The sequence below is a fragment of the Xenopus laevis genome, chromosome 3L (genome assembly GCF_017654675.1).
Source record: "Xenopus laevis strain J_2021 chromosome 3L, Xenopus_laevis_v10.1, whole genome shotgun sequence".
In the NCBI taxonomy this organism is placed as follows: Eukaryota; Metazoa; Chordata; class Amphibia; order Anura; family Pipidae; genus Xenopus; species Xenopus laevis.
Window position 1 is genome coordinate 151,917,844 of NC_054375.1, and position 12,235 is coordinate 151,930,078.

Here is a 12,235-nt window from a genome sequence, read left to right on the forward strand (position 1 = left end):
GTAACCTGGCTTATTACTTCATCGCTTTATCATTATTCTACTGTAGGTGTTCAGTTCAAGATTAAATCAGTATTATCAGATTATCAATTTAGCCTTGTTTATTCTCACCGATATCTCAGTCATTAAAGTGATCCTATCATTACAATTTGTACACTTCTAACTGGTGCTAGATAGCAAAGTGATATTAAATACATTAAACATATTTTAAGCTGTTGCCTTCGACTTCCTTAGCATTCTTATATCAGTTATTTGACTAATGCAAGAGTGTGAGTAATAGGTATCCATGTGACAGAATGCTCTGTTATACAGATAGCTAGAATATCAGCTGCCATAAAGCAGGACAGGACTACTGCTTACAATGGGGATCAGATAAGATCTGTGCAGCCACTGGGACAGAATGTTCTGTTATACAGATAGCTAGAATCTCAGCTGCCATAAAGCAGGACAGGACTGCTGCTTACAATGGGGATTAGATAGGATCTGTGCAGCCACTGGGACAGAATGCTCTGTTATACAGATAGCTAGAATCTCAGCTGCCATAAAGCAGGACAGGACTACTGCTTACAATGGGGATCAGATAAGATCTGTGCAGCCACTGGGACAGAATGCTCTGTTATACAGATAGCTAGAATCTCAGCTGCCATAAAGCAGGACAGGACTGCTGCTTACAATGGGGATCAGATAGGATCTGTGCAGCCACTGGAACAGAATGCTCTGTTTTAATCTCAGCTGCCATAAAGCAGGACAGGACTGCTGCTTACAATGGGGATCAGATATGATCTGTGCAGCCACTGGGACAGAATGCTCTGTTATACAGATAGCTAGAATCTCAGCTGCCATAAAGCAGGACAGGACTGCTGCTTACAATGGGGATCAGATAGGATCTGTGCAGCCACTGGGACAGAATGTTCTGTTATACGGATAGCTAGAATCTCAGCTGCCATAAAGCAGGACAGGACTGCTGCTTACAATGGGGATCAGATAGGATCTGTGCAGCCACTGGGACAGAATGCTCTGTTATACAGATAGCTAGAATCTCAGCTGCCATAAAGCAGGACAGGACCCACATCGAGGGTCATGCTCTTGACCTTATATTCTGCCACTCATGCTGCCCATCCAACTTAATAAACTCTCCCTACCCTCTGTCTGACCATCATCTACTCTCCTTTCAGATACTGCTTTCACCTGCACCTTCACAACCATCTCTCTCTACCCATACATACAGAAACCTTAATGCTTTTGAACCACAACAATTATCAACAGTATCAGCACAATCCATATCTCATATTAATACTCTCTCCTGTCCCAATATGGCAGCTTCTCTCTACAACGATGCCCTTTCAACAGCACTTGACTCCCTTGCACCTTCTACCACCCGTCACAGCCGGCCAGCTAAACCCCAACCCTGGCACACTAGTGTAACACGGTACCTCAGAAGATGTAGTAGATCAGCTGAGCGACGATGGAGAAAGTCACGAACTGATCCTGATTTCATCCACTTCAAATTCATGCTCTCTTGCTATAACCGAGCTCTATCATTAGCCAAAGAACAATACTTCTCTTATCTAATATCTACTATATCCTCCAAACCACAGCAGCTGTTTGCCACATTTAACTCACTCCTATGCCCCCCTCCACCTCCTCCACCTATTAATGTTACTGCCCAAGACCTTGCTCATTTCTTTAATGAAAAAATCGATCTCATTAGGCTGAGCATACCGTCCGACAACAATCTCAGACCAACGTGCAGTCCACTCACATCTACTTTGCACTCCTTCACCCCTGCAACTCTAGAGGAAGTCAGCAAACTTCTAGCCAGCTCAAAACCCACCACCTGCTCCCTTGACCCCATACCCTCTCGCCTTCTCCACCCAATCTCTGATACACTCTCTCCTGCACTTACCCACCTATTCAATCTTTCACTCTCTACTGGTACCTTTCCATCATTATACAAACAAGCACTAATCACTCCTATCCTCAAAAAACCTTCCCTTGATCCCAGCTCTCCCACTAACTATCGACCAGTCTCCCTTCTTCCATTCGCCTCCAAATTACTAGAAAGGCTTGTTTATAAACGCCTGATCCAGCATCTCACTCACAACTCCCTCCTCGACCCCTTGCAATCAGGCTTCCGCCCATCACACTCGACTGAAACTGCCCTCACCAAAGTAACCAATGATCTTCTATTGGCAAAGTCTAAAGGTCATTATTCCATTCTAATTCTACTAGATCTCTCTGCAGCCTTTGACACAGTTGACCACACACTCCTCCTTGACATTCTACACTCGGGACACTGCTCTTTCATGGTTTACATCTTATCTGTCTGACCGCTCCTTTAAAGTTTCCTTCTCTAACTCTACTTCTACTACTTTCCCACTCTCTGTTGGAGTTCCTCAAGGCTCTGTTCTTGGCCCCCTGCTGTTCTCGCTCTATACAACTTCACTAGGAAAACTCATTCAGTCATTTGGACTTCAGTATCACCTTTATGCTGATGACACCCAACTCTACTTGTCTACTCCTGATCTTTCTAATTCTGTCCTTTCCCAAGTCACAGACTGTCTCTCTGCTGTCTCCTCCTGGATGTCACAGCGCCACCTGAAACTGAACCTTTCTAAAACAGAACTCATTATATTTCCTCCAAGATCTTCCCCTGTCCCTCAGATATCACTCACCGTAAACAACACCACCTTTCATTCCACCACACAGGCACGCTGCCTAGGAGTTATCTTAGACTCTCATCTGTCTTTTTCACCACACATTCAAACACTTGCAAAATCTTGCCATATTCAACTGCGCAACATTTGTCAAATACGACCCTATCTCAGTTCAGAATCAACTAAAACACTGATTCAGTCTCTCATCATCTCCCGCCTTGATTACTGCAACTTACTCCTCACAGGTATTCCAACAAGTCACCTTTCACAACTCCAATCTGTTCTAAACGCGGCCGCTAGACTCATTCATCTAGCTCGCCGCTCAACATCAGCTGCTCCCATTTGTATGTCCCTTCACTGGCTCCCAATCTCTTCTAGAATCAAATTCAAATTACTTACACTCACATTCAAGGCCCTTAATAATGAAACCCCTCCCTATATTTCATCTCTAATCTCCAAATACACTCCTTCACGAAACCTACGCTCTGCTTCTGATCTTCGCCTCACTTCTCCTCTGGTCACTTCTGCCCATTCTCGTCTACAAGACTTCTCTCGGGCTTCTGCTTTTCTCTGGAACTCTCTGCCACAAGCTGTCAGACTTTCTCCTTCCTTCCAAACTTTCAAGCGCTCTTTAAAGACCCATCTGTTTAAAGAGGCCTATTCGTTGTACCTTAATTAATCATTGCTGTATCAAAAATGACAAAGTGTTTATATAATCCTAATGTCTCAATTGTACCCTAACCTTTTAGTTTGTAAACCCCATTGTACTCTGTAATCCTTGTCTGTTAGCCACCATTTATTCCCTGTTTGCTATAACTGCAGTAAAGCACTGCGTATCTTGACAGCGCTATATAAATAAATGATGATGATGATGATGACAGGACTGCTGCTTACAATGGGGATCAGATAGGATCTGTGCAGCCACTGGGACAGAATGTTCTGTTATACAGATAGCTAGAATCTCAGCTGTCTTTCCCAAATGTTTTCATACATTGAATAGACCACAGATGATATATATGACTGACAGTATAATAAATACAGTCTCTTGGTTATAGCAGTGCTTCCTATTCATGATCCCATAGGCTCTTTCTGCATAGTCATTAGCACATATATTATAAATACCCAACACCTTCAGTACACCCTCATATAAACTGTTTGACACCGAACAATCCACCAAAAAGTGCTCTTGACTCTCCTCCACCCCACACCCCCAGGGACACTCTTTTCTTACATGACTCAGATATTTCATGTGGCCCCGCACATACAACTTGCCCTGCAGTGTCAGCCAGGAGTTATCAAACAGTTTTGGGGGGAGTCTCACGCTGTTTAAATACTTTAGTATGTCCTCCAGGGTTTTGCTGGTACAGTCTCTTATAGCCAGTGGGACAGTAAAGAAGGATGTCAGTACCCTGGCATAGATTTGCTTCCTTGGGGTTGATGTTATTTCTGCTGCCCCAATGTCCCACCTCTTAATCAGCTTAAGGGCATGGGCAATGTGTGGTGGGAAATAGCTCTGTCTTACACGGACCTCTTTCGCCCTAGCGCCCTGCAGCCAGTCCATGATAAAAGACGATGCCCAAGACCTGATACAACTTTCCCACAGGGAGCTTGTTCCTTGAGTCAAACCCCCAAAGTTAAACTTTAGGAACATGACACCAAAGAAGGTCACAGGACAGACCATCCCCAAACCTCCCTCTTTCCTCTGCAGGAACGTTATCCCTCTTTTGACTGGGTTTAGCCTATCCCCCAGATCATCTGGAAGAATAAGCTATAGACTCGAGCATTGAAAGATTCTTGCAAAGGGAACACACAGGACACATACAAAAACAACGGGATCAGAAAAGTCTTGATAAGGTTAACTCTTTCCCTATAGGTCAGCTTCCACCCTTTCCAACGCTGAACTTTTGCCAAACCGGTATCCAACTTCTCTTCCCAATTTAGCCTGGCATTATCTTCCCTCCCAAATTTAACCCCTAGTATTTTTACTTGAGAGGAGGCAACAGGGAAGGTTCTTAACTCAAAACTGGGCTCATCCTTCAAACTCCACAAAGCTTCCGACTTTTCACTATTGACCAGAGATCCTGAGGCCTCTGAGTAACTTCTGATGCAACAGGAGACTCTCTCCACCTCTTCAGGCTTTGAGATAACCACTGTCACATCATCTGCATAGGCCACCAACCTCAGGCGCTGACCACTGGGTGCACAGATACCCTCTAAGTTACCTCCCTGCAGTGACCTAAGAAATGGATCTAACGCAAACGCATATAGCAAAGGACTCAGAGGGCACCCCTGTCTTACTCCTGCCCCAACCTGGAAGTCTTCACCCTGCCAACCGTTAATTAGTGGGAAGCTTCTCGCCCCTTTGTACAAAACTTTTATCCAACTAATGAACTGACCCGGGATACCGTATTTAGACAAAACAGCCCATAGGTACTGGTGATTCACCCTATCAAAGGCTTTTGACTGATCTAAACACAGAAAGTATTTCCCCCACCTATGAGCTTTGCATAATTCCAGAGCCTCTCTAATGGTAAAGACAGCTCCAAAAATGCTCTGCCCCTTCACCGTGCAGAACTGACAGTCGGACAATAAAGTGCTTGAAAATAAATTTAAACGAAAAAAAAATAACCTTTGCAAGAATCTTTCTATCTGTATTGAGCAGGGCAATCGGCCTCCAGTTCTCAATATGCTTCTCGTCCTTACCTTTTGACAACAAAATCAAAGAGGAAAACTGCATAGATGGCGGGAGGTCATCTTCCTCTAAACAATTGTTAAACACCTCAACAAGTGCCGGAGCTAACAGATCTTTAAAGGTCTTATAGAATTCTGATGTTAAGCCATCCGGACCTGGAGCTTTCTTATTATGCAGACTCTCTATCTCCTACTTTACCTCCTCCTCTGTGATTTTAGCTGTCAAGGGGAAAAATCCAAATTATTTGTGTCAGGCCCTGGGGTCGTCTCTAAGAAAGCTTTCATCCTTTCCCTCTCCAAAGTTCTCTCAAAGCTGCATAGTAGGATCTCACAACCTCCAGTATTTACCCTGGAAGTCAATGAGACCCCTCAGCAGTTTCCTTTTAACTGACTCTTTACAGTTCCTAAAAGGATCTGGGGAAATTTTTGTCCCAGAATCCCTCTCAAGAACCAGTGACCTGTGGCGGTTGTACTGATACTGCTTCATTTGGTTCTTTAACTGGGTAACTTTTTCCCGCACCACCCCATCCGAAATATAGGACTCCAGCTTCTTTCTCAAGGACTGGTACTGCCATTGTCTATTTCCCTCCCTTTTAACAGATAGGGACTTGAAGGAAGCCGAAATGACCTCTTGGCCTCTTCCCACCACTGTGTTGGTGAATCATAAAAAATCATTTTTGACAGAATATTTTGTACAACAAACTCGCAAAAGGGTTTTTGTTCCTCATCCTTTAGTATTTCTGAACCTAACCTTCACAGACCTTTACCAACCCCCAGACTATCTGATACCCCATATTCAAAGAAAAGAACCAAGTGATCAGAAAACCCCACCTCAATCTCCTTAACCCCTGAAAAAGGAGCACCAGCTTTAATATAAATCTGATCAATTCTGCTACTGCGGGAGCCACAAAAATACGTGTGCTTGGCCTTCCTACCCCCTTCAGTAGCCACATCCACCAACCCTGCTGTTCGAACCACCTCATTGAGAAATGCACCCTCATATTTCCTATACATACCAGATCTATCCCCTGGCCCTGTCACTTGGTTGAAATCCCCAGCTAGGATGACTGGCATTGAGGTGTGCAAATATTGTCTCATTTCTCTTATGAGTTCCTTCCTCTCCACCACTGATTGGGGCCCATACATTTTAATTAATCTTAGATCTTCCCCTTCTATCTTAATATCAAGTAACAAACACCTGCCCATTTTAACCTCCACCAACCTCTTAACTTCAATGTGCCTGTCAACATTAAACAGAATCCCCACTCCTCCCGCCTGTTCCTCTGCTATGGACCAAAATGAGGGCCCTTTCTGCCAGTCTCTCTTTGCATTGTAGATGTCATATCTATTAGTTAGGCGAGTCTCCTGAACAAAAATGATATCTACCACCAAGGAAAATAAAAACTCAAATGCTACCAATCGTGCCTTGGGAGACCTAATGCTTCACATATTAAGGATAAAAAAAGAAATTGGGGAACCCATCATGTTTTAGGGAGTTTTGCTGAAGACTCTTCCCCTCCTTCCCCACATCTCTTAACTTGCATCCCCTGAGATTCATCCCCTTCTACAAAAACCAGAAACTCCTCCTCAAAGGAACCTCCTTCCCCAGAGTCTCTCTCCTTCCTCTTTTTCCCCTGCTCTTCCCCAGTAACTTCTAGAACATCTGCGATTCTTGGAGTCTGGCCTGCATCGGGTTCTGGGGATATTCTTCCTTCTTTTGTTTTTTGCCTTTTCTTTTTCTTCTCCTCTCTGTCCCTTTCTTCCTTCTCTATCTGCCTTTCTTCCTCCTCCTCCTCTGCCATCTCCCCCCAACTCTTCCCACCTGGGAGGGTAAATCTGTTTGATGTGCTCACACCTGCCTTAACAACCATCTTTCCCTGTTGTTTATTCCCCTTTGCTCCTACCACAGTCCAGTCCTCCTTCTCTGTCCCTTTCTCCTTCCTTTCCTTCCTCCTAGTTTCCTGAGGGACTGCAGGCTCCACTACTCCTTCCACCCTGGTCTCCAACTCCATTTCTTCTTCATGCTCCCTCCCCTCCTCCCGCTCCTCCTCCTCCTGAAATTCCCACTCCAAATTAGGGCAATCTCTGACAATGTTATGCCAAGCATTAGGGCAGTCCCTGTGTGTCTGACCCAGAGCATTACATAGGTTGCACCTGACCTCATTACATTCCTTGCTGGTATGGCCTTTAGCACCACACAGAGCACACACCTTGGTTTCACAGTTAATGGCCAAGTGTCTGTTTGAACCACACTTAAAGCATTGGCGAGGTTGGCCTGGGTAAAAACAAACCCCCCGTTCTCTTCCTATGAAAAATGAGTTAGGGAGGTGCTTGGGGACATTGTAATGAACCTCTAGTTTCACTTGGGCTTTCCATCCTCCTGCCCAAAAACCTTCCTCATTATAGATCTTGTTGAGAGGGGTTAGTACTGTGCATTGTCTCTTTAACCAAACAAGGATATCCTCAGGGGGGACTGATTCATGTTTGAAAATTATGGTTACATTTTTGGTTTCAGGACGTGAGATTGGGATTGCCTTAAAATTTTCCCACTCTTTTGTGTTTTTCTTTTGGTCATAAAGAGCCCAAAACCTCTCCATCCCCTGGGACAATTTAAAGCTGAGATCATATTCAGTAACAGAAATATCAAGAAAAGCATTGACATCATTAGTAGTGAAACCCATAGACTCTTTCACCAGGTTACGTGCCACATATCTCCAACCTGGGAATTTGTCTTGCTCCCCCTCCCATTTAATTCTCACCACATTGCGCCTTTTAAACACCGGCCCATCAAAGGATCTATTTAGCCCAGATGAGTTAGCAAACAGCTTCCTCCTTTCCCACACATTCACAGGTGCTTGGCTTCTCTCTTGCCCAACCTCTGGAGCAGCCTTACTGCCCCCCACAGTCCCCTCTCCCATCCCCCCCACACCAGCACTCTCACCCCCCTGTACCCCTTCACTCACAGTCTCTCTCTCACCACTTGCCCCACTCACACCTGCACTCACACCAGCACTCACACTCACACACTCTGGCTGCACAACAACATTAGCAGAGACATTAGAGGAAACATTAGAAGAAAAACGTTTCCCTTTTTCCATCTGCTCAAACCTTTCCCGGTTCTTATAAATCTCTTCCCATGGTTTAATTATAAGGAAAGTCTTTTTAATTTCTTCCTCCAGTTCCTCCAATTCTTTATTGTACATCGCAGTCTTTCTTATTCTCTGCCCTCTTAACTCTCCAGTCACTTTGGCAGCCAAACTAAGTTCTTTTGCAATCACATTATTTAGTTCTTTTTTCCTCTGCTGCAAAAACTCCATAGTCTTTAGAGCTTTAGCAATTGCCTCCTGATTTACAGAGTCTTTAAAGGTGGAGACCCCAGAAAAGTCTTTAGAGACACAGTCTGTAGCAGCAACAGTCTCATTAGTGGAAACCCCCTCCCCCACACAGGCAATTAAGGAAAAGTCAGTTTGTTTGTTACCTGCAGATTTCTCCTCCAACACCTGTAAAGCCACAGTCTCTGCCAGGTAGCCACAGTCCATGCTTGCCTCCATTCCTCCCTCTGCTGAAGCAGCAGCAGCAGTCGGTGCCATTTGTGGGGGGGGTTCCCTGATTCTTTGCTGGAATCTTTCCTTTCTTACTGTCTCTGCTGGACTCTCTGCAGCTTTCACTGGGTGGGCGGAGCTTCCCCTTTGCTGTGCACAAGCCTGTCTCTGCTTCCAAAATGGCGTCCTCCTTCCCAAGCACATGGCCGGCCTCCATTACTGCAATGCAGCTGGTACCTGCTTTCTCCCTCAGCTGGGGGTCACTGTCCATAGCAGCAGCTGCTTGTGTGTCAGTACAGCCGCTTGTACCTTCCATTTCCCCAGGCAAAGCACCGCTCCCCTCTGCTCCCTGACTGATGCAAGTACCAGATCAGGGGCTCCAGGCTGCGCTGGCCACAGGACTTTCCTCCTCCATAGCTATGGGGGACCTGCTTGTTCCTTGGGGGGTGCTCTCTGGGACACAGGTAGCTTGGGATTCACCAACCTTTGCTGAAGCTCCAGATGTTGAGACTTGTAGTTCCGCAACATGTTGCACAGGGGGCTCAGATGCCGCAAACCCAGACAGACTTGACTCAGGGACCTCATCCAGCTTTTCTTCCTCCTCACTCTCCACAGACACCTCTTCCACCACCTCCTCCTTTGGCAAAACGTTCCCTTTCTTGTTCACTTTCTTTACAGTAGCAGCCATTTTCTTTTCTGCACCAACTACAGCTTTCTGGCTCACTGCTCGCCTGCTGGATCCCAGCCTTGCTCGGGTATTCATTGCCCCTGCTTCCTCTGTTGGGGGCAACTTCTTACCCATTTCCAAAAATAAATAAATAAATCAAAAACAAAAATTAAAAGTAAAGGCTATAAAGCCGCAAAAACAGCTGAGAAATCAACCTCCCCAGACCCAGAAGGGCCTGGGTAAGTCAAAATCACAAGTTCTCTCTCAAAATCACCAGCTCTCTCCAAACACGTCTGCTCCCTACGGGGATCAGATAGGATCTGTGCAGCCACTGGGACAGAATGCTGTTATACAGATAGCTAGAATCTCAGCTGCCATAAAGCAGGACAGGACTGCTGCTTACACTGGGGATCAGATAGGATCTGTGCAGCCACTGGGACAGAATGTTCTGTTATACAGATAGCTAGAATCTCAGCTGCCATAAAGCAGGACAGGACTGCTGCTTACAATGGGGATCAGATAGGATCTGTGCAGCCACTGGGACAGAATGTTCTGTTATACAAATAGCTAGAATTTCAGCTGCCATAAAGAAGAAGGACAGGACTGCTGCTTACAATGGGGATCAGATAGGATCTGTGCAGTCACTGGGACAGAATGCTCTGTTATACAGATAGCTAGAATCTCAGCTGCCATAAAGCAGGACAGGACTGCTGCTTACAATGGGGATCAGATAGGATCTGTGCAGTCACTGGGACAGAATGCTCTGTTATACAGATAGCTAGAATCTCAGCTGCCATAAAGCAGGACAGGACTGCTGCTTACAATGGGGATCAGATAGCCACTGGGACAGAATGTTCTGTTATACAGATAGCTAGAATCTCAGCTGCCATAAAGCAGGGCAGGACTGCTGCTTACAATGGGTCTATTTAAGAAAATGGGTTTTACCCATGCTCTCCTAAGTCACTGTCAAGCTTGGCTTTCAGAAGTATCTAATATAGGAAATTGCAATCTTTCTGTTTCTTGTCCTTTTTGAGCCCATGTTGCCACAGCTCCAAGACCTTCCCCACAGTGATATCAGCCCCACAGTTGGGAAGCACTGACATAGGGCATGATGGAAGGATTGAGTTATTCAAGGCTAAAACAACATTCAGAATAAAGGAAGGTAAAGATTATCTGGTCAATGAAAAACATGTAAATGGCAAATGCTAACTAGTGATGGGCGAATTTATTCGCCAAGCGCAAATTTGCGGCTAATTTCCAAGTTTCGCAGATGGTGAATAAATTCACGAATTTGCAGCAAAAATTGACTGGCGTCAAATTTTTTTACGTCGGCGACAGTTCTGACGCCGGAGACAGTTCCGACGCTGGTGACAACCGAACGCCCATTGACCTTAATGTGTGTCAAATGTTGCCGGTGTCAAAACTTGTGTTTCGCGGGACAAATTCGCCCATCACTAATGCTAACCATTAACTATGACCAGAACACACGGATAACTTGCAACATGAAGAGTGAATTCCATGTTTATTTCAGTTCCAGTGATTAGTGATGGGCGAATTTGGCCCGTTTCGCTTTGCCGAAAAATTCGCGAATTTCGCGCGAAATTTGCGAAACGGCGAAAAATTCACGAAACGGCACCGGCGTCTCGTTTTTGACGCCGGTGCCCGTTTCTGACGCCGGCGCCCGTTTTTTGCGTCCGTTTTTTCGAAAAAAAATATTTCGACGCCGGCGAATTTTTGCCGCTAATTTTCGCGGGCGTTTTGCGAATTTATTCGCTGGCGGCGAAATGCGCAAATTCGCCGCGAATTCGCCAATCACTACCAGTGATGATTGAAAGGCTCAATGGTTTTCATTTTTCCATGTTTCATGTGTCAGTAAATAGATCTTGCAGTCAAGATAAGGTGACCAGTGATCTGATTTATTATTCATTAGTCATTATGGGTTTCTGCATTAGACAAATGCTGCCAGCTAAAGGTCTGGTGGTAGGACAGCAGGTTGAACTTGATGGGTATACTATGTAGCATGCAGATGGCAGGGGGAAGACCTTATGGCAAAGGGGTGTAGGTGAAGGAGACTTTTAAAAAAAAGCCTTTATTTTTTAAACAACTGATGGGAAAGAAAGTGTTTGGAAGGTGAACAATCCCTTTAAGGATATGTACAGATGACTATTTCTTGGTCTTTGCTGAATTGCATATGTTGTGCTTCCAACACATAGCATTTGCAGGAACTGACACACAATGCCTGTCTGTTAAAGTGGACCTGTCACCGAGACGCAAAAATCTGTAAAATAAAAGTCCTTTTCAAATTACACATGAAATCCAATTTCTATTTTTTATTAAAGCATTCATAGCTGTTGTAAACTCATTTAAAAATCTCAGCTGTCAATCAAATATTGTCTGCCCCGCCTCTATGCCTAGGCATAGAGGAGGGGCAGACAATTGCTTTCACTTTCCATTCAGCACTTCCTACATGTCACTGCCAGTGGCGTAACTAGACTTTGTGGGGCCCCACTGCAGAGGCACTTTTAGGGGCCCCTGATGAAGAATTTGATGATGGAAATATATTCAGTAAGGAGACCTTCTACAAAAACAATGACACATGAGCCCAGTTGCACCCCCTACTCACCTTGTGCCTTTTCTACATGGCCCCCAGAGCCTTGACCTCATGGCTGGAGTGCTTGCCC